The following is a 21788-nucleotide window of genomic DNA, read 5'->3' as shown; positions in this document are numbered from 1 at the left end:
GGAGAAAAATAAATTAGTTTGTTTTCCTTGTCCCGTATAGTTCTGTGTATGCAGACACTGTGGTGGGAGCCCCATAAGAGCTGAGTGACTGGCAGAAGTGGCTGACAGGACTGGGCTTCACAGCTGCTTCCACTTACTCTTTTGGCTTGGCAGAGGTCTCTCTCTCACCAGACTGCTGCCTGGGAGCACACAGCTCTCCGCAGGAGCCCGGCCGAAGCCGACGCTCCCTGGGAAGGGTCATCCTGGCTGCAGCAGGAGTATGGGTTCCCACCTTTTGCACTCGCTTATAAATACTCTGTACTATTAGTGAACTGGACCAACAAAAGTTCATCTTCCATTGGCCACCCGCTTCTAAATATAGTAGTGACATCCAGATGACTTGCTGGGTCTTGCTAAAATAGGAACAAACAGAACAGTTTCCTGCAACCACCAAGCCAAGTTCCAGTGCAGTAACTGACTCATGACATGACAAATCAGTCTTGCATGTACCAATGCTCAAGTGCTCTCTTTAGAACAGTAAATAGGGAGACAAAAAACCATCTCATCTTGCTGCATTGCTTAATGCACACTTTCTCATGCACTTAGGATATGTCTTGACTGCCTGGATTTCTTTGGGAGTTTCCAAGACTAAGTCTTTGCAAACCCCCTATAAAATACCAGCATTACAAGGGGTGTATACACAGCCAAATAGAAAAAAAAGAGTATCAGGCTTGATTGAGCAATAAGTTAGACCAGTGATCCTAACCATGCTTTTCCACACTGTTCATGGTGCTGTCCTCATGTTGCTACTTTGACTTCAAACACTCCACAGAGCAGCATTTTTACCCTTAATATCCTGAAATTCCAGGTTCATGAAAGATTAAAAGAATCATGCTGAGTATGATGGTAGGCATGAAAATCTAAACATAAGCCTTTATGTGATGCTACTTCAAAAGGAAAGTGGTACCAGCAGGATATAGGATTTTACATTTGTTGTTTTTTCCATTTCAGTCATAAACAAGGGACTTCAGCCAAAGGAAAAAAGAATAAAAATAATGGGCAGAAATAAAAATGGGACCCCGTGAGGTCCAAACATGAAAGCTATGAGTGCTAAACCCACTATTTATATAGGTTTTCTGAATGCCCACGGTCTTTGGTTAGAGAAAGAGAGTACACCTCATGATATCCAAAATTTGACCTGCAGCATATTAAATTTAAGTATTATTAGAGTATAAGCAAGCCAGTTCTCATGAATGCTGAGCACCCAATAGTACCCATTAGCCTCCCTGAAAGCCAGTGGGAGGCAGACTGGGGAGGGTAAAGAAAAAAAGATGAACACAGCCACTAGTTCCCCATTAGCACCATGTGAATCAACAGTGTGGCGTGTATTTTCTTCCATGAAAAAACCTCATTTAGAGGACTCCTAACCCTCAGTTCAGTCCTCTCACTGCAGTCTATCAGCTCTCCTTTCCGCTCTGCCAACATACAACTCTTTGTAGAGCCACGATGAAAACTGAACTGTTAAGATGATCTAGATGAAAAACACCTCCTTGACAGAATGTAAGATTCATCTCAACTTCAAGGAATTACATAAAAACCAAGGCAGAAGCAAGCCTTAAATATAAGGGCCACGGGGGAAAGTCAGCGGTCTATCACTAAACACTTTGATGTTGCCTGTGTATCAACAGGCAGAGCCTGCTGACATACTGTAATGATACCATGTGCCCGAATAAATACATGTGCTGTTGTGAGTATATAAATCCAATTCAATTTCAGGCTGGTGACAAAGATTAAACCAATCAAGGCAAAAAAACCCAAACAAACAAACAAACAAACAAAATCTACATTTTCAGCTGGATCAGTTCTTGACAGCTTACTGTGCAACTTCTATTGAGGTAATAGGAGCCAAGACGGAAACGCCAATGAAATGCCTCAAAGCACACAAGGGGTGTTCCTCTATGAAGGAGACACGGACAACAGCCCAGCTGAAGTGCCTCTACACCAATGCACGCAGCATGGGCAATAAACAGGAGGAGCTGGAAGCCACTGTACACCAGGAAGACTATGATATAGTTGCCATCACGGAAACATGGTGGGATGACTCGCACAACTGGAGTGCGGCGATGGACAGCTATAAACTCTTCAGGAGGAACAGGCGAGGCAGGAGAGGCATACAGGGTAGCCCTGTATGTTAGGGAGTGTTTGGATAGTTTAGAGCTTAATGATGGTGACGATAGGGTGGAGTGTCTATGGGTAAGAATCAGGGGGAAGGCCAACAAGGCAGATATTGTGGTGGGAGTCTGTTACAGACCACCCAACCAGGATGATGAGGCAGACAAACTATTCTATAAGCAGCTGGGAGAAGCCTCACGATCGCTAGCCCTTGTTCTTGTTGGGGGACTTCAACCTACCGCATGTCTGCTGGAAATACAATACAGCAGAGAGGAAACAGTCTAGGAGGTTCCTGGAGTGTGTGGCAGATAACTTCCTGACACAGCTGGTGAGTGAGCCAACTAGGGAAGGTGCCCCGCTGGACCTCTTGTTCACGAACAGAGAAGGACTTGTGAGCCATGTGATGGTTGGAGGCCATCTTGGGCAGAGTGATCATGAAATGATAGATTTTTCGATTCTTGGAGAAGTGACGAGGGGGGTCAGCAGAACTGCCACCTTAGACTTCCGGAGGGCAGACTTTGGCCTGTTTAGGAGACTGGTTGACAGAGTCCCCTGGGAGGCAGCCCTAAAGGGCAAAGGAGTCCAGGAAGGCTGGACATTCTTTAAGGAGGAAGCCCTAGAGGCACAAGAGCAGGCTGTCCCCAGGTGCTGAAAGACAAGCCGGCAGGGAAGAAGACCGGCCTGGCTGACTAGAGAGCTCTGGCTCAAACTCAGGAAAAAGAGGAGCGTCTATGACCTTTGGAAGAAGGGGCAGGCAAGTCAAGAGAACTACAAAGGTGTAGCGAGGTTGTGCAGGGAGAAAATTAGAAGGGCCAAAGCCAAGCTAGAGCTCAATCTGGCTACTGCTGTAAAAGACAACAAAAAATACTTCTTCAAATACATTAGCAGCAAAAGGAGAGCTAAGGAGAATCTCCAGCCTCTAGTAGGTGTGGGAGGGAACATAGTGACAAAGGATGAGAAAAAGGCCGAGGAAAAGGCTGAGGTACTTAATGCCTTCTTTGCCTCGGTCTTTAATAGTAGGGCCAATTGTTCTCTGGGTACCCAGCCCCCCGAGTCGGAAGATAGGGACGGGGACCAGAATGGACCCCCCATAATCCAGGGGGAAATGGTCAGTGACCTGCTGCACCACTTAGACACTCACAAGTCTATGGGGCCTGATGAAATCCACCCGAGAGTACTGAAGGAACTGGCAGATGTGCTCACCAAGCCCCTTTCCATCATTTACCAGCAGTCCTGGCTAACTGGGGAGGTCCCAGTTAACTGGAGATTAGCAAATGTGACACCCATCTTCAAGAAGGGCCGGAAAGAGGACCCGGGGAACTACAGGCCGGTCAGCCTGACCTCAGTACCGGGGAAGCTGATGGAGCAGATCATCTTGAGTGCCATCACACGGCATGTAGAGGATAACCAAGGGATCCAGCCCAGCCAGCATGGGTTTAGGAAAGGCAGGTCCTGCTTGACCAACCTAATCTCCTTCTACGACAAGGTGACCCACCTAGCGGATGAAGGAAAGGCTGTGGATGTTGTCTACCTAGACTTCAGTAAAGCCTTTGACATGGTTTCCCACAGCATTCTCCTGGAGAAACTGGCTGCTCATGGCTTGGACGGGTGTACTCTTCGCTGGGTAAAGAACTGGCTGGATGGCCGGGCCCAAAGAGTGGTGATGAATGGAGTTTACTCCAGTTGGCGGCCGGTCACAAGCGGTGTTCCCCAGGGCTCTGTGCTGGGGCCACTCCTGTTTAATATCTTTATCAATGATCTGGATGAAGGGATCGAGTGCACCCTCAGTAAGTTTGCAGATGACACCAAGTTGTGCGGGGGTGTTGATCTGCTTGAGGGGAGGAAGGCTCTACAGAGGGACCTGGACAGGCTGGATCGATGGGCTGGGGCCAATTGTATGAGGTTCAACAAGGCCAAGTGCAAGGTCCTGCACTTGGGCCACAACTACCCCATGCAACGCTACAGGCTTGGGGAAGAGTGGCTGGAAAGCTGCCAGGCAGAAAAGGACCTGGGGGTGTTGGTCAATAGCTGGCTGAATATGAGCCAGCAGTGTGCCCAGGTGGCCAAGAAGGCCAGTGGCATCCTGGCTTGTATCAAAAATAGTGTGGCCAGCAGGACTAGGGAATCGTGCCCCTGTACTCGGCACTGGTGAGGCCGCACCTCGAATATCATGTTCAGTTTTGGGCCCCTCACTACAAGAGAGACATTGAGGTGCTGGAGCGTGTCCAGAGAAGGGCAACGAAGCTGGTGAAGGGTCTAGAGCACAAGTCTTATGAGGAGCGGCTGAGGGAACTGGGGTTGTTTAGCTTGGAGAAAAGGAGGCTGAGGGGAGACCTTATCGCTCTCTACAACTACCTGAAAGGAGGTTGTAGAGAGGTGGGGGTTGGTCTCTTCTCTCAAGTAACAAATGATGGGACGAGAGGAAATGGCCTCAAGTTGCACCAGGGGAGGTTTAGCCTGGATATTAGGAAATTTTACTTCACTGAAAGGGTGGTCAAGCATTGGAACAGGCTGCTCAGGGAAGTGGTTGAGTCGCCATCCCTGGAGGTATTTAAAAGACGTTTGGATGAGGTGCTTAGGGACATGGTGTAGTTGTGGTCTTGGTAGCGTTAGGTTTACGGTTGGACTCGATGATCTTAAAGGTCTTTTCCAATCTATACGATTCTCTGATTCTGTGATTTAATAGCAGTGCTGGTATAAAATGGAGAAAAATGGTGAGGAAGCAGTATTCCTCCATCAACACCTACCTGAACTTAACAAGATTAACGTAAAGTAACTATGAAACCACAGCCAGTTAAGCACTTTGAAAATCATGGTTGCAGAAACTCAGTTTCTAGGTATTTTGTCCAGGAGAGTTGTACTGTGATTGAAGGTGGGGGTGGGGGGGAAAGCCCAAAACAAAAAACCACGAAACACCACAACAAACTAGTAAGGGCATGAGAGAGCCGGTTATCTTCATTTGGGAAAGAAAGATATTTGTCTCTATTTTGTAACAAAGCAAGCCTCACATTTCTGTATAAATGCAGTACCAGCTGTAAAGTCAATTCCACTTCCCTTCCCTGCAGTGTTTTATCTAATAATCCATGCAGCTTTCAAAATTATTTTCACCCTCCAAAATAAAAGGAAGTAATGCAGCTTCTCCATTGGCTGGAAAAATTAAACTTGATTAAGTAACAAATAAATTCCTTTTTACAAGAAAAACTGGTTTGCTTGTATTACAATGCAGACATAATATTTTATAGATGAGTTAAGGTGAATCTCTTTGTAACATGCTCTCCGAACTGCATCGCTTTTTTGTTAATGCACTCGAAGCATTAGGAAAAAGTATACTCGAACATCTGGAAAATGGATCCTGTGGTTGTGAAATCCAGTTTGTAAGCAGAAAAATCCCTCTTCTGGGAGAGAAAAGAAAATGGACAGCCAAAGCACCTCCAAAGGAGGAAGATGATAGGATTTTTTCCTGCCTTCGAACTCAGCATGGGTGAGTAAAAACAGTTAAATAATCCATCCTTCCAGTGTACTTTATAAGAAAACCAGTAAAACCCCAGAACCAGGACTGCCACTCAGTGAAAGCCAAGCCACTTGTGTATTCCTAACAAGGGTTTTTCTAGATGGAGAGAGGTGCATGAAAAGATTGAGAATTAAAGTAACTCCCCAAATTGAACACTGCTACCCTTGGTGCTGGCACTCAAGAGGAAGAACAGAACATCAGCAATCATTTCTACAAATCAAAGAGCTGCTTTTTTTAGCTTCACAGGAGTGGCTGAATCTCCCAGGTGTTCCAACTCCAGCTGGCACAGAGCAGCTCCATCAACAAAATGCGTGGCTCATCTTTTACCACAGCTAGAATTGCCTGCACATGCAAACTCTCCAAAATGCAGTTCAAATCATCCCTCAATGTGCAAATTGCCCAGTCCGTCAAACCCATCTGGAAAACATCTCATATTAAGCAATAAGGTCCAGCCATCTACATTGGTCATATATTTGGATATTTGCATGTCTGTATTAAAAAAGACAATATCGTACCACTGTAATACAAAGCCTAAGAAGCTTTGTATTAAATAGCTTAAGTGTTGCTAAAAGAAATAGTATTAAAAACTGCAGAGATAAGATTAAAAAAAAAAGGAAGCTGCAGCTTCAGAATCTCTGGAAATGCCACAAAGTCTTCAAGTCTATGCAAATACAGTAAGAAAAGGAACGAATTTGACCTGTAGATTTACCAAGGAAGATGGAAAGCCAAGGATCAGATAACTTTCCAATACACCAAAGAGTATCTGCAGAAACTGGCTTCTCACATAGGCCGTCATGAATGCTTGGTTTGCAGGCACGAAGCTGTCCAAGCAAAGTAGCTGTAGCATCACAGGAAGAGGAAAAAAAGGCATCAGCTGTTGGTATGAGAAAAATCACAGGAACTACCCAAGACAGACTGACTTGTGGTTTCCTTTGGGTTAGCAGAAATCATGAGTACTTTGCCGATTGCCTTAGAGTAAGTATTTGCCAGCAAATTACCACAATGGTTTCCTCTTTAAGAATAAAGCGTGCACTCAGATTATGATCCTACACATCACTAAACCAAAGAAGTTCTGTTACTGATTTTGATGGTTGATAGAAAAAATACAAACCAAATCCTTCATATCTGATCTCTTTTGGAGAAAAACCTTAACAGTTAAAAGGTAGAGAGGGCTTTGCAGCGTCAAGCTAAAGGAAGAGTAGCGTGGTAACTTTTGGCAAATGCTATCATTATAAACAGTGACCATGGTAACGTGCAGGATTTTTTTCTTCTAGACCCTGGGGGGGGAAAAAAATACATGGACATTTCTCTGTGTGTACATATATTAGTCTTTGTACGTCATTACAATGTTTGTGTGTCAAGACCTTGCTTTAGAACAGCTGCTCATTTACTTAGGCTAATGTATATTCACATTGATTTCCTGCTAAAAAAGGAAACAAGATACGCACAACTTTTCTCTCTTTTCTCCACTGGTTGCTCAAAATGGCATACCTCAAAAAGGAGACCTGAAGAAGTTTGCAGCTGACAAGAGATAAAAAAAATCAACTACTAAAAATGCTGATAGCTAAAAATGGCTTCTTTGGGAAAGTGAGAGCCAATTTTAAAAAAAAGTTACAAGGCTTACCAATTTATAAATCACTTTTCAAGTATACTGTGGCACAGGAAAATATTCTGTGCTGACAAGTAGTGTCTAGATCATGTACCTAAGTGGCACCACACTACGCAAAGCAGCACTTGTCATGTAAAACTGATGCCTTTGAAATCCCACCACTACTTCAGTCTCCTTTCAGCAGACACAGCAGAACAGCCTGGACTCCACCTGGCTCTAACCCACTGGTTAAAACCAACTCCCAGTTACCTTCCTTAAAGATGTGGACCACATGACTGAATAAGATTTTCAGCTTTTAGTCTTGGAGCATAGACTGCTGCATCACTGTGCTTTGTACATAAGTGCTTAAGGCACACTTTAAGTGCTCCCACCCTATTTAGGCACCACTAGTTTGCCTATACAAAAGCATCACAGAATAATTTTGATCGGAAGGGACCTCCAGAGGTCATCCAGTCCAACCGCCTACTCTAAGAAGAATCAGATGTCAACGTGAAATACAGGAGAAAGCATTCATACTGAAACAACTTTATTATGAGGTACTCACAAAAAGAGGTCTTGGAGTGATTTAATCTCTCACTTGGAGAAATGCCAACAGACTACTAGAAACCTGACTGTTTCTGCTGGATGTGGAGCAGCCAATGTACAGGAGGAGCCAGGAAACCACAGACCTGTTTCTTTGGTCGATGGGGAGACCCACTAGGATACAACTGGTAGATACCCATCAGCAAACCCAGTTCTCAGCTACCAAAATTCCATCAACTGCCCTGGAATCACATGAGCATATTTGTGTTCTGATTGTATGAAACGGAAGTTAATATCATGATTTCCTCATGAAAATTCACTTTGAAGACAACTCTACCATATACTCATTGCTCTTGTGTAATATCTACCACACCCTTCAGTAAAACTTCCCAAGAACAACCACAGGAAAAATAAAATTAAAATAGCCCCCTCAAACTCACCATCATCTATCTATGAGTCACTCCTAAGAGTAAGTATATTTTTACTGAAATTAGGATATCTTACAATTCTCAGTCAAATTTATATTTTCATTATTTTGTACCCCACTGCCATCCTGCAATGAGGCACTGCTTTCAGCTGCAAAAAATTCTATGTTCTTGAGCACTGTCACAGAGTTTAACAAAAAAAGGTGGGGGGGGGGAAGCTTTGTGACCTAGAAAGGAGATGTACTGTATGAATGATGCACAGAGCCCAGAGAGTAAGACGTCATTATTCTATTTATATCTATAGGCAGAGGAAAAATGAGTCCAGTATAAAGATGATATACTTCATGTACTGCAAGAATTTTCATTTATATGAACAGATTAAAAAAAAATCATGAAGACAAGCATCCTTGCGGTACAAAGAATAAATTATCAAATGTTGATCAAATCTCACAGTCTTGGCCAATTTGTTCTCTTAGGCATTTAGTTTGCCAGATCTCCATTTGTCCAACATGAAGCAACAGTACTTCAAATCTGTGGTTTACAAGTATGCTATCAAGCCCATTTAAAAATTGTGTTCAACTGTTCCTAGTAATCTCACCGGATACTTTGAAGTACAGCTTTTTTTCAGCTTTTCTTCAAAGAACATATATTTTCTTTCCTCTCCTATGGCTGCATACTGAAACGGGCATGTGAGACAGAGACACCAGGATGGCTGAGAGGTGTCAGACCAAAACACCACCTGGACAGTTTATGGAATGACAGTTTATGGGACCCACTCAAACACATTTAACCTACGTACAAAGAGCTAAGGGAGCTATTTCAGCCCTGCCTTCCAAAAAAAATAAAAACACATGCAAAATCAATTACCAGTTCTGCCTTTTTGAGCCTCTGGATCTAACAGATGTAGCTTACAGACTCCCTCATATCACATGTTTATACGACGGCCCTAAGAGTACATACTTTAGTCATGGAAAAAACAAAACCATTGATTGCTGTTTCAGTTGTCATCAAAACAACTTGAACCTTGTCTGCTTTCATTCTACGTTTCCTTCTTTGTATTCTCCACTGACTTGCAGCACGCTCTAGAAGATACATCCTCAAACTACCTTTTCTAGAGAATTTCTGATTTGCAATAAAATGAGAAGCTGCAGTGGTTTTCACAAGCGAGTCTTCTGACATAGATGCCTGCAACACATTTCCCTCTGTATTATTCTTCTAAGCGAGAGGAGCACGTTCTCTTGGCAGGCTAATGCTGACACCAACTAGCGAGTAGGTCTAACCTCTGGAGAGAAGAGATCCACCAGTGGCCTACTGAAACGTAACTAACCAGTCACTGCAGTATAGTATACAGTAACATTTACAGTATAGAGGTACTAACAGAGAAGGCACACAACTTTCAGGTGTTTCACTATAATGAAAATGCCAGTAAATAGTCCTATTTACCTTTTTAAGCAACCATCAAAAGACCTTCTTAATGCTTGCAAAGGTTCTGCAGCTTCAAATACAAGCAGTTAATAGCTCATAGGATCACAGAATAATTCAGGTTAGAAGGGACCTCAGGAGGACATCTTGTCCAACCTCCTAATATGTAGTTTTTATAAACACCAGACTGATTCTACAGCAGATGACTCTAATCCTAAATTCATTCATATAATCAACATCAATTGCCTACAATCAAATGAAGGAACACAAGCCTGACCAAAGGAGTTAAACACCAAATTTCATAAGCTTCCAACAGCAACAAAATCTGTTCTTCATCTATTTTTCTCACCTTTGGTTTGCCCACATTTTTCAGTGGAAACTATTGTTTGCCTCACATGCCGGCAGAATCCCAGCTAGAGGCTGCCAACTCTGCACCCAGCCATGTGTTGTGTTCAGCATGTTGAAAAATGTTTGGTACAGTCAGACCTAAGAGTGCCAGCTCATGGCTATGGAAAAATATCAAACGGTTACTGAGGAGAAAACTTAGATAAATTACCAGTTGTTCACTAAGTGATTTAGTCTCTCTCCTCTTTTTCATTGAGTGCCTCTGTCTTCTCTTAGAAAACTGTAGCTTTAGAGTTAGGACACTGTACTTTCCCCCCATATTACTAATTACTGTCACTAAGCCACGAAGAACTACCCCAAACTAAGTAATTTTTCTTTTTTTTAAGTCATCATATTCTTTGGTTGGCTAAAGTACTTCATTCAAAAAGAGGTAACTAAGTTATAATTGTTTCTTACATCTGGTTTATATACCTATAAAAATAAACCAGACAGCATGCTGTTCACGATAGGTTTATTTTATTCAAGCAATTAAGTTAGCAAGTCCAACTTTATTTCTTTTATTCAATTCATCAGCTTTTAAAGCCAAATAACTTCTTTTACTGAGAAGAAACTTAGGACTACATGTAAACAGCAGCGTGAAAATAGGTCAGATTTTGACAAGTCTATGAGTTACCTCACAGAAAGTCTATGAGGAAATCGGAGATTTTCTGGGAAACTTACCCACATTGTGTTTCCATTACTGAACAAATAATAAAATGATGAAAACAGGAAGGAGGTTTTTCACTGTAGCCTACTGTATTTGTTTCTTTGTCTCTCATTAAATTTCCAGTCCTCTGGATACTTCTGAGTCCATTTATTCCTAGAATAAGAAACTCCAAACTTAATTTTTATTTATTTATATGCACAGTGATAGAAATCATATGCTATTATAACAAACCAACAGACAAGTCCACCATGGAAATCCAAGTTATTTCTTTTCAATGAGCCAACTAGTATACATTATGGCAAAATAATTTATTTTTCAAGGAAGAATAAGTGGCAAAATCTAAACGTTCAACCTCTTGTGTTTTTAAACTGACAAAGCAAATCTAGGTAGGTATGAGGTCACAAATGACAGGAATGCTATTAAGAAAGCATCTGGGAACAAGTAACTTCGGTACAGATTGAGCACAGGGGAAGATCCCCTGACCTACCAGAAGGACATTTTAGAAAACATCTGGCACAACTTTACCCTTTGTGGAACTCCACTGAAGCATGATCAGGAATGAATCCCCGCTCTGCAAACACCAAACTGTTTCACCACTTCCAGGACTGATTCATTCAAGTTAGGACACAGGCAGAAAGCAAGAACTCCATTTGGGATATGCAAAACAGAGGACAGCCAAATGTCAGAAAGGCAAACAGAGCGAAGAGCTGAGGAGGGGCTTGCAATTCGCATCCTACACCTCCACGGGCTCTACTCAAGAGTGGCCACATTGCACAAAGCCACGCAAGCACATGCTCAAATGTCAGCGAGGAAACAAACCAAACCTCACTGAAATCACTGCAGGTCTTTACGTTTTACTTTTGGGCTCGACACTCACAGTTAAGAGCTCTTCTGGTTCAAGGCCAAAGTATTCAGTGTTGTACTCAATCATGCCCATAAAAAGGATTATCAATGACCTACTTAAAACATTCTTTTGCAGTGTTTCCAACCTTCTGACTGCTCACCTATCTGTGGTGAAGATAACCTTTTTTACAATGTTTGCAAGTTAATGATTGCCACTAGTGTACAAGGTGTACACCATGTGCTTGGCAGAGATAAAGACTTGGTGTCCCCCATAAAAGCTTACCATCAAAGCAGTCAAAAAAAAAAAAAAGGAAAAGGAAATACGGGAAGTAAAATTAGCAAATTTTTGAGCCCTGCCTTAACACAAGACTTTAAGACCTCAGCAGAAATACAAGGACAAGCGAAATAATCTGTTATAATTCTTCTGTACTGGCAATATTAACAAAATCCAGAATAAATGCAAGCAAGACCAGAACCACAGTATTCCAGGCAAACCTCATCAGAGCAGATTGGGAAGGGAACTCTGCCAGCTGAACACGCCATGATCTGCAGAAGCACAGCATACGTGCACTTTTGTATGACCTTCACAGAGACTGCCATAGGCTCTTCACCTTCAGAAATTCAACCAGTGCCTAAAGACAGAGATGACAGTGTTCACACTTCTTCTATGGTTGTTTCATAATGGAAGACCTTTAATTTACTTCAGATTTTTTAGGCTTCTGTCACATTTATGAACCTTGTTCAGTTTGAATGAAGCAGGATTTTGTTTTAAAATTTGTTTTAAAAATTTTTGTTTTAAAATTTGTTTTAAAACCCTCCATTTCCTGATCTGCTGCCATTTGAAACAAGGTACCTTCCATTTTGTATGGATGCAGACAAGTCTCATGAAGATCTGTTCCATTCTTCAAAGCACCACCACTCCAGTGAAACCCAGGTCTGCAACTCCTTGGTCCCAAAATGCAACCTGAGATCAAGCTGAAATTTTCTCATTTTGTTCAACTTTCAGTGCTTGCAAGTCTACAACAAGTCTTACAATAGCTGAGGTTCTCTCTCAAAAGCACTCATCAGCAGCAACCTCAGAACTACATCAAGATCTTCCCTTTCACTTGGAGGAGAAAAAAACCAAACCAAACCAAAAACAACTAGCCCCTAGCCCTGTGAAGGACATGTCTGAAGAGATCTTGAAACACACAGACCCTGAAGATTTTTTTTTTTTTAATAGGTGTATTTACTTAAATGAAATAAGTAACCTTGGAACATTTATTATCACATGATTTTCAAATTCCTCTCCTGAGCTTTAAGATGTGACATCGGCTTACATTTTTGTGGCCTTTAACACTGTAGTTTTGTAGCAGTAGGTTTAAGGTCTGATACATGCAGGCTGTATATGACTATTCATGCAATAAAAGTGAAATTAATCTAAGCTGCTCCGGTTAGAAGCTGTAGTATCAGTAGAGGGAGCAGTCATTAAGTCCCAGATTCAAGGGCATCCCTTTGAGGAACTTCCATAAACTTTAACTGCAGGGGCAATAAACACAGAGTGCCAGCACACATTAACTGGAATAATAAACCAGTGAGGTGATTTCTCCATAATGCTTATCAAAATTTTATCTCAAGTAAATGATTTATAGTCCCAGATTCTGTCAGGGCTGCTCCTCTTTCTGCCCCATGTAGTCAGACTATCCTTCTCTTAAGGAGAGATACCTTTCAAAAAGAGGAAGAGACAATCTTCCCTCAATTTGTCAATTGACATTCTTCAATAGGACATGATAAGATAATGTTGCAAACAGACATCGACTTTGAAAAGGTCTGTTTTCCCTCCTGAACCTAGACACAAAATAAATGAAGTGCCTGTTGATACTTCACTACCTGTGTCAATTCGCACAATGGTGTAAACACGCCCTTTCAGTGCTGTGCAGGTGCCAAGGCTTATTGGGTAACGGATCCCCTTCATTTGCACTTGAAAAGAAATGAGCCTTTGGAGTGTAATCATCTCCGTGTTTATTTGTCACTCCTCCCTCTCTTTTCTATTTTGAGGGTTATAAAGGATGCAATGTGCTTCTCTTTTGCTCCATGGGCCAACAGACTTCTCACTGCTCTCCAGAAGAAGAGTGACAAAGACAGGGGATAAGAGAGAAAACTAGAAGACCTCTCATTGCCCATGGGATTTGGTTTCTTGCCAGAAGAGACCAAACTAAACTTCAGCTCCCCCCACCACTACCTTTCTGCTTCCAACAGGACACAGCAGCAGCTCCACCTTCATGTGCTACTGATCTGAAAACATGTAAGACATGCGAGAGGCTACTTCTTCATTTATGAGCAAGTAGCAGAGGTACCATTTTCTCTCTTAGGGATTCAATGCATGTGCATGTCTACATGAAAAGCGCATGTTTGTTTTTTCACCTTCTCCAATGATCTGGCCAGACTGAGATCAGAGACCACAGCCTGCTCGTCCTGTCCTGCACACCTCCAGCATTGCTACAGGTTCTTTGAGAATTGTTTCATTCAACCCAGAGATGGTGGCTTTTCAGGTAGAGAAGGGTAAATTATGCACAAGCAGTCTGTAAAATACTTCGCAAATTTAATCCCTGATTCTGAAAAACCCTAAGGTATTTGTCTTGACATTCAAATGGGCCACTGACTTCAACCGCAACACTGAACTGGAGATCACAGAGCACAGGACTGCATTTCCTCAATTTGTGCAACGCTCAAAACTCCAGATTATTTTGACAGGATCGCAGGATGACCCAGGAATGCTCGCCCTCAGTAGCAGTTACGTAAATTTACCAAGCGTTAATCTTTTCTTGTCTAGGATGAAGCCTGTCATATGATATTGCCACCAAAGCTACTTCTCCAAAGTAAACTCTGTAATTTGCACAAGCTGTCTAACAGCTTAGCCTGTTTATTTACATTTTTCTTTAATGACTTCTACATCTAAGATTCTATAGGCAAAGGAATAAAAAAAAAAAGCAAACAACAACAACAAAACAACCCTGAATTGCACTTCCCTATCCTCTCCTCCCCTGCCCACTGCACTTTACCATGAGGAGAAAGGAAAGCTCTATTTCAAAGCAGGAGAGAGAGCAACAGAGAGGTTAGGAGATATACCCACGGTCATGCAGATAGTCATTGCAGAAAGTAGCGTGAGAACTCGGATCTGAATACTGCTGCCCCTACTAATTAAAACATTCAAATGCCCACACTTTTTTTTCCCCTCTAATGTTCTTCATTATTGACACTATATGTGAAGCTGCATTCAATAGCCCTTGTGGGTGGGCATAGGTCATTTTCTGCTTCTGCATATTCTCTTTTCCCCATGAGAGGCTTATGCAATATCCTGATGTTCAAACAATAACAGTCATGGAAAATGTGCTCTTGAATGAAAACTTAAGGAGGGGGATGGGAGGAGATGGAGAGTTGTCCCATTATCCTCAAAAGTTTCAATTTAAACCAGCTGTACAATAAATAACTTCCTGCACTTTGCCACAAACACACTGAAAGGATACTCTCTGAAAATAAATATTTTTGGGTCAAGTGTGTATATCCACTATAATGATAACACTGCGAGCACTTCCTGCTAACTCAGCAACAGCCACATGGGATTCTGCACAACTTCACTGTTTCCGAACATTGTTCTGCTTTAGAACCAGGACCTGGTTTTCTACCTCTCGTGATACCATTTCAGCCTGGGCAAGTAGTTTCCCCTAATGCTAAGAGAGTGTGCTTCCCTAGGGAAACCTGTCTGCAACCTCTTGTATCTGTTCTGTGCCAGCAGTGAAGCCCAAGCTTTACTCCATGACCATGGTACACATACATCCCTGCCCCACACGGATGCTCTCATGTGAAATTCAAGCTGAGGTCATCTTAGGTTTTTCCCTTCAGTTGTGAAAGGGAGGGAACTGAATCGAGTCCCTTTCTCTCTCCTTCACCCAGCCACCTTATTTCCTACAAGTTATGTGAAAAAGTTCCTTCCACCTCTCTATATCCTCTGAGAAATTTGGCTGCAAATAGCCAATGGGCTCAAAAGCTTTTAGAGGACATGGCAAAACACACATTTATACAAACAGCAAGAAAACAGGATTTGTGTGACTATAAGAAACTCAGCTAAAAATAAATACTTCATGACTCTTTATCATAAAATCAATGTGTTTTGCCATACAAAGAAACCACCACCAAAATTCACTAGCAAGATACCACAATGCACAGAAATTATGCAGAATTTGTATCTATTTTCAGATCATTTAAATAGTTAAGAATAAATCTACACATTTCCATTTATTAGATAATGCAAAGCATGGTTTGGGTTCTGTATTTCTGCATGGAACCACTCAAAGTATGGCCAGCTGTCACAGTCCTACCCCAAATCTCTTGATATTTCCTATCTTCCCCTAGAAGTTTCAACACCTACTGCAAGGTAACAATGGTGAAATAATCTGCTTTCATTCAAAATAAAAGTTTCCAGTGACAATAGGCTAGGAAATGCTTGAGAAATGTACCAGAAAAAAACAAAACCAAAACTCCCCCAAAAGGCAAATAAAAACAATATATACACACTACTAACTATTAACAGGTATATACACTCTAACATAAAGGTTTGTTTCTGTGTTTTTATAACTTGGGGATGACATGGCTCATTCAGGTGACTATCACAATAATTCATAACATATTTGGTTGGAAAACTGGAGCTGTATTTCTTTTCTATCAAAACTTTTTGTGTTTGTTTTGAGATTTGCTGTCCAATTTTTCCAGCTGAGGCATCTGTAAAATGTGCCTGATCAAACAACCATGCAAAACATACGTCGCGTATCTAACCTGAATCTATCTGTTCAGTGTTTGGGGCTTCAACAGCTTTACCTATGAGACACTGACTTATTCTCCTCAAAATCCTTTGACACGGTTGAAGGCTTTTATAAGACCCTTACATAGAGCTTCAATGCAAAATACCTGTCATGCTGGGGCAGATCAAATATCTTCTAGCTCCTGTGGATGGCAGGATGATGCTCTGCTAGAAGACATCAGGCACATACGACCTCTAATAACCCCAAATAGCTGTGCGAGCCCTGCACCTCAGAGGCCACATTCCCTTTGGACTTCTTACCTTGATCCACAAAGCGTGGCAATTTGTTGCTGATCCAGGCAGCTCATCTGTTCAAGAAATCACAGTGAAGATATGTACCATTAAATTACTTTTCCATACACAGATTATAGGTGCGGGTAGTCCATGCTGGGCTGGAAAAAATAGAAGTTCGTTCCTCATAAGCTTTGTGCAGACAGCTTGTGTGAGTGTCAGGCAAGCACCAGACAAGCTAAGGTAAGAGAGCAAGGATGTTGCAATCAAAGCATCCTCCTTACCCTGACCTGCTGTCACCCATTCTGTGGCCATGGAACCGTAGCACATAGTAAGTCTCTATCTAAATTGAGAGGTTTTTAAACCTATTGCTCACTATTTTTATCTTATGGAATTATTACAGAGGGAAAAAAGATATCTAGATTCTCTTCCCCTTCAAACTAAATGTTTGTACTGATTACCACCTTACCCTCCTTTGAAATCCAGCATTTAGACTATTTTCTTAAAGGAGCAGGTCACTAGCCACCCTGCTATGATCTTGCTATACAAGTCAGATGACTTTTTATGCTTTTTTTTTAGAAACTCCGTAAGTAGAAAGTTCAAATGGCAGCTACAGAACTTGTCGGCATGAAGAGTAAAACTATTTCAACGGTACAGGGCTTTCAGTAACCTCACAAATGTCAACCTCTGCCCTCTTGCTCAGCTCCTGTTCTCCAATGCCACCATCGACATCCTCTGCAACCTGTTGCTCCATTAATTTTTCAACATTGAACCTCTCTCAACACTATCATAATGAGAATAGCTATTGGAGACTTTCCTGCTAATTCATTAGTAATCATAACCCATCAGTTGTTGAGATGATTTGAAACAGCAAATTAAAAAAACTCCTTCATTTGTTTTTAGCAGCTATCTCAGCATCACAGTTTGCCGTCTTTCTCCTGCACATGGGCCATTTATCTTTTCTGTTCAGTCAGGGGCAAAAAGTAGAAACAGAATAAGGCTCACGTCAGCATTGCCAAAGATGCAGAGAACAAAGTCACGGAAGTCCTGGGGTCTGACTGCTTCAGTGCAATGAGATCCAGGCTCCTGAAGCCCTACAAATTGATTCCTCTCAGATGAGATTCAGTGTGCTGGCACTTACAGTCCCCTGCCAGGGGTTTAGTACGATTATTTGGAATAAACCAGAGCCATCTCTGGGCAATCGCCAAGGCTTGGCCCTGCCTTAGCCCCAGCTGCCCAGCCCCTCCTGGCCTCTCCCAGCACCTGAGCCTCTCTGGGCGTGGGTCGCTGCACATCTGTACTGTCTGCACACGTACCACTCTGCTGGCTTTCCCCTGCAGTCTGCTTTTCCCATCTGAGGGGAATTTCCTACCAGTGGGGCCATTAAAACATTAACATTGACTTAGCCTGATGAAATCCTGATGGCAAAACGGACCAGGTTTGCTGGCAAAGCATGAGAAGATAAACAGACATAAAATAATCAGTGTAAAAAATCATGCTTTTCATTCCCGTTTGATAAAGTCTGCAAAATCAACATATCAAATGCTCAGCAAAGCAAACATCTGCACACAACCAGGAGGAGGAACACACGTGGCTTTTTGCAGAATTTACCTTAGAGCGTTGTAACAGAACTCACAAATACGACAGAAATCACTTCAAGACTTCACTTCATCACTTCACATCACACAAGAATCACTTCAAGGATATAAAAGATGATACATCCAACATGTTGGAAATAAAACCACAATAAAAAGTTAATCTAAGTTTAGTATTCCCTTTATCTTCCCCCCCCCCCCGTAGAATCTCCTGACATTTTTCCTCCTTCATGCTTATAAACATCACCTTTAAAACCACTATGGTGTGAACGTATTTTTTATCTCCTCCCTTGCTGAAAATGAAGGCTGAGGTAAAGCAGAAAGAAATGGTGATTATTAATTCACTGCCCCCCCCACACACACACACACATAGTAGGATCAAACATCATCTTTGGATAAGAAGACATATTATAGAAAGTGTGTGTGTATATATATATACACACACACGCGCGCACGCATATATATGGTACCAACTGGTTTTTCACTGTTAAAACTATTTGCTTTGAGACTGGAACATTCTGATCCTGGTAAAATGACGCAACTTATTAGTGGCAAGAAGTGACTCAGTGCCTTGCACTATTTTAGAAAGCCAGATGAGATGATCATTAGCTCTGCTACTTCAAATTCGCACACACTTCCAAATTCAAACTTTATTATGGGAAAAAGGAAAAAAAAAAATAGAAGTACAATGGAAAAAACCTTCAAAATAAACCCGTAAGAAAGTACAAAGAACACTACAGAGTTTTCAACTTGTTCTTCATAAAGTGACCAGGAATGAGAAAATACAAATACCTGATCAACTATATATTCTAATTAGCTCTTCTTTGAAAAACAGATTGCTAGATGTCAAAAAGAAAAAGCAGAGTTTACCAAAAATCTGAAGCTTTTCTCCATCCATAGCTCTTCTAATAAGCAAGAAAGAGATCAATTTAACCTAACTGTATCCGTATTTTGTACATACTGTTATTTCCCTCTGCCAGATGCCCCAGCTCAGCACTAACTCTACTGCACCAGTAAGAATGAAGAGGTATCCTCAGAGGCCTCTCCTCCAGGATGCAGTTGTGTCTGAAATCCGCGCAGCGTCACTGGCAGAGCACACGCTACATCAGGTCAGAAAAAACATCCCAATGGCTACCGTAGATTTGCAGAAGTAAAGATGGGAAGCTTTGCCCAGTCTTCAGTTCACTTTATTGTCAATCCTATTTCTCTGTACCCATAAACAGCAATAGTTTTGTCTGGTTAAGCAAATCTTCAGAGGAAGCATTTTACATATTTTATGTATATATGTAAAATACAGATAAATTTATATATGAAGGCTGTGTGATATAGTGGTCACAGCATTAGACAGAGCTAGAAGACCCAGCTTCCATTTTGAGCAATATCATTTACATACACTGAAATGTGAATAAATTATTTCCTCTCTCAATTCATGCATCCCTGAAGAGGAACTCCCCATACCTACCTGCTTTGAAAATAAGACTTGCAAAGGGCTAAGACCAGGTAGAATCTGACACTCCGTGTCCAAGCCTTCTAGTGCAGCTCCCAGGCACCAGAAGGTGGTTTTGTTCACACAGTTTATGGACTGGTTTGTGCAGTAAAACAGGCTATGTTAAATAAAAGCAGTTTTAGCTGTAACAGCTATACATATACAGAGGCTTGTAAGCATTAATAAAGGAGAAAATAAAGTTCCACCCCTAAATTCTGAACGTTTGTAGCACAGATTTAGCCTAAGAGCTATTAAAACATTTTGTGTCTTGTTTATTAAGGAAAAAGAAAAGGGGAGGGCTTAACATTTGACATTTATTAGAGAATACAAGAATGTCATACTAAGTCTGTGTCATACTGAATCTCTCTGCCCTTATGTACACATTCAACACAGAGATGCAGGCATAACACCCAGAGAGATAGGACACTCCTTTCCACATTAACCTTTCTAGCAATAATTCAAAAATTCAGTTAAGCATTTCTTTGACAGCTATTTCCAAAATTGCCATTTCTATGTGGATTTTAGAATCCAGTATAGATGGTTTGTGTTTTGAAGCCAGAGTAGACTACATAATCGTATAACTGCATGTAGTGAAGCTTTTGAGTTCATAATTGTGTCAACGTTATGTGCAAACTGTACTACAAAGTTGCTCATTATCATGTTTGATAACTGTTTATGAAGAGATAAAAACCAAAGCGTACCTAGAGAGAAGGAAAAATTAGAGTAGGGGGATGAAGACAGAGATGGAAAAAACCCCAAACCCAAGGGGGGGGGGGGGGGGGGGGGAGGGATAGAGAGGATTATTGTCTTGCTTAAGTCATCTTCTGTATTGAAAGGAGATTGCAATCAGAAATCTGCCACTTACCCAACAAATTAGCCTGACTTTCAAAGGCATCCTTTAGCAGATGTGTGCCATGGAGTAATCAGTGCACCCATTACATGAAAAGCCATTTATCACAGGAAGCAGGGTTAGACTGAATCAAGGAAACAAAACCGACTCTCCCTCAAAAACACATTAATTAAAATCAGGCAATGTATGATTTCAGACAATATTTTCAACCTGAAGCATCATCAGGTATGAAATATTGAGACTAATTGGAAGACTAGAATTCAGGGATCTTTACATCAATTTTTTCCCAGTTTAAGCCAGAAGGTCTAGGAGTAAGCTGACATGCTCCCTAGAAGAGACAAGGGGTGTGCTTTATGCCACCTTCAGTATCAGCCTCCCACTTCAGGGCTCCTGCGTAAACACACTAATTCATTACACACTGTAAAAACTTGGTTTCTCAGCAACCAGGGAGGATGAGGGGTTTACTCTCCAGATCTGCAATCAGCTTTGACACATCACACCCCTTTCTGCTCCTCACATCTCCCCAGGGAAGGTCACGGGCTGAGGGCTGCCTGGGCCCTTCAAATGTGCTCGGTGAGCCACACATTCATGTACATACCCCAGAGCAAAATCGAACAGCAGCAGGGAAAAGGACTGAAATGTGACCACAGGCTCTCTAAGTTGTGCACCATATCCTCCCCATTGACCATAAATTCTTCACTCCAGCTTTGCTGGACTGCTACCACCACCAAAGCTTTCCAGCACATATCACTTACCCCCACAAGATTACTAGCTCAAATACAAGATCACACATACAAGGGAAAACATTACTATCACCTAGTATTAAAACAGGAAAGCTTTTCACCTCATGCTCTAAAGCCCCTACTTTGGATCCACACTGTAGTAGAGAGGGTTAGCCTTCTGCCACCTTCTCCCCTTTCACTATCCACCTCTGCTGTCCAGCCTGGCAGAACAGCTTGTCTTTAGCTCCCTAAAACTTATCTGGGGACTAAGAAGCCACAGATTAGGAATGCAAAAGCACCCATCATTACAGGCAGAGAGGAAAAAACAAAAACAAAACAAAAATACCAGGGACATGCTTTTGATTGTAGCGTCTCATTCCATAGCTCAGCAGCAGCAGCCGCCTAATGGTTAAAACAAATTTATGGGAAATGCCCCTCTCTCCCGTTCCCAACTGCAGCACTGATTCACTGCATAACCCTGACCAGGTCATTTAACCTCTCCCTTAGTTTTAATCAGCCATAATGGGAGAATG

The 21788-nt window shown here is 41.8% G+C and overlaps 1 protein-coding gene across 4 annotated transcripts in view; it reads right to left on the bottom strand.

The window, feature by feature from the left end:
• The window catches only part of PDE3A (phosphodiesterase 3A), a 267927-nt gene that overhangs the window by 179685 nt on the left and 66454 nt on the right, over positions 1–21788 (bottom strand). Inside the window, exon 1 of one of the 4 annotated variants that reach the window (XM_072874547.1) lies at positions 16633–16641. The exons of the other annotated variants lie outside the window; for them this stretch is intronic. The gene's annotated coding sequence lies outside the window, so the exon portion shown is untranslated. Of the gene's footprint in view, positions 1–16632; positions 16642–21788 lie in introns of those variants that run through there. 4 annotated transcript variants of the gene reach the window in all.

This window comes from Ciconia boyciana, chromosome 1, assembly GCF_034638445.1.
Source record: "Ciconia boyciana chromosome 1, ASM3463844v1, whole genome shotgun sequence".
NCBI lineage: Eukaryota > Metazoa > Chordata > Aves > Ciconiiformes > Ciconiidae > Ciconia > Ciconia boyciana.
The sequence above is the reverse complement of the archived record's forward strand: the minus strand, read 5'-3'. Positions and strand labels throughout refer to the sequence as shown.